The sequence below is a fragment of the Lathyrus oleraceus genome, chromosome 7 (genome assembly GCF_024323335.1).
Source record: "Lathyrus oleraceus cultivar Zhongwan6 chromosome 7, CAAS_Psat_ZW6_1.0, whole genome shotgun sequence".
Lineage (NCBI taxonomy): Eukaryota > Viridiplantae > Streptophyta > Magnoliopsida > Fabales > Fabaceae > Lathyrus > Lathyrus oleraceus.
The window spans coordinates 503,636,960-503,638,826 of NC_066585.1; the positions used below are offsets into that span (position 1 = coordinate 503,636,960).

General features: G+C 39.0%; 1 non-coding gene across 1 annotated transcript; it reads right to left on the reverse strand.

Moving 5' to 3' along the window:
- Positions 1–1,178: 1,178 nt before the first annotated feature.
- LOC127108880 (small nucleolar RNA R71) lies at positions 1,179–1,285 on the reverse strand. Its single transcript, XR_007796382.1, has one exon. It is a non-coding gene; the product is annotated as a small nucleolar RNA R71 (small nucleolar RNA).
- Positions 1,286–1,867: the final 582 nt, after the last annotated feature.

Below are 1,867 nucleotides of genomic sequence, written 5' to 3' on the forward strand. Positions count from 1 at the left end.
TTTCTGAAACAAACTTGGTTAGTTTTAACTACTCAAGGAGTGCGAAAGCACCCTGGCTTAGTTAACTAAGAATTTTTATCACTTTAAGGAAAAACGATTTTTGAAACTGTTTTCGGACGCGTTGATAGATTTAAAATCAGGAAACTCCTTGGGTAAACTTTCCAAATCAAAACCACTTTTCAACTAAGTTTACGAGTCTTATTTCTTAAAAATAATTTTACTACTTTAGCGTTTTGCGCACCTTTTATAAGTGACAATAAAAGGCCTTAATTTAAGGGTAAACTCGGTTCTGAATATGCAAAAGCGACAGTTCCTATTAAATGGATTCTTTTCAAAAGTAGAAAATATTGCCCCATAAGTAGTTCTATTTAGACAATCAAAACATTGTTTAACCTACGTGAAATACATTCAAACCTCTCTTTATCTACACTGTATTTATTATTTCCTTTATTTACTATTATTTTGCGACATCAATATCTCTTTTATACCGCCTTAGATAAACATCGTAACGATAGTAATCGATAGATTGACGATTTGGTCCTTGTGGGATTAATATTCTTTTATATTACTCTGACGCGATTCGTGCACTTACGAATAGAGAGATCAAGTTTTTGGCGCTGTTGTCGGGGACCAACTTCGTCAAACTTCGTACCCTGTTGTTACACCGTCTAGACTAAGGCATTATTAGCCGGTAAATGCAAAGAACCCGTAGTACCGGAAATTTAGTAGATCCTTTAGCGAAACCCGAACGTTACACTCGTACACACCTCTTACTCATCCGAATTAAGAAAGCTATGGCCGAGGATCGCGACCGGAGTCCTCTTAAGGAATTTGCCCAATCCTCTGACAAGGAACCTAGTTCTAGTATAGTAAACCCCCTAATTCCTGCGAACAATTTCGAACTAAAGCCATCTTTACTGCAACTAGTGCAACAAAACCAATTTGCGGGTCTCGCTACTGAGAACCCACATCAACATTTAAAAGTCTTTATCCAACTGGCCAACACTTTTAAATCCAACGGTGTTTCACCTGATGTGATCCGTTTAAGGTTATTTCCTTTCTCCCTCAGGGATAGAGCACGTTCATGATTAGATTCACTTCCAGATAATTCAATAACTACTTGGGAAGACCTTAGGAGAGTATTCCTTGCTAGATATTTTCCCCCTAGTAAGATTGTTGTTCTTCGAAACCAAATAACTAGATTTACTCAAAACCAAGGAGAATCACTTTTTGAAGCTTGGGAGAGATATAAAGAGTTGTAAAGAGTCTGTCCATACCATGGCCTAGAACAATGGCTGATCGTTCATACCTTCTACAATAGACTCCATTATAACACAAAGATGAGCATCGACGCTGCCGCTGGTCGCGCGCTGATGAACAAACCTTACCCTGAAGCTTGTGACCTAATTGAGGATATGGCCCAAAGCCATTACCAATGGGGAACTGAACGAGCATCAATAAAGAAAAAGGAGACCTAAGGTGGAATACATGAGATAAGCTATATGGACATGATGCAGGCGAAAATGGACGCTTTAGCCCTTAAGGTCGAACATATTTCTACAAACACTAACACCGTAACGGTAGTCCACACAGAGTGTGAACTTTGTGGATCTAAAGGACACGAATCGGCGGAGTGTAACCTTTTGAACGACTTGAACACCGACCAAGTGAATTACACCCAAGGTAACCCATTTTCAAACACCTACAACCCTGGATGGAAGAATCACCCAAATTTTTCCTATAAAAACTAGAACCCTATCCAAAATTATGCACCTCAGAGACCACAAGGTTATCAAGCCCAAAAACCAAATCAACCTATGCAAGTTGTGCCTCAGAAGTCTAACCTTGAGAAGATCATAGAGAACTT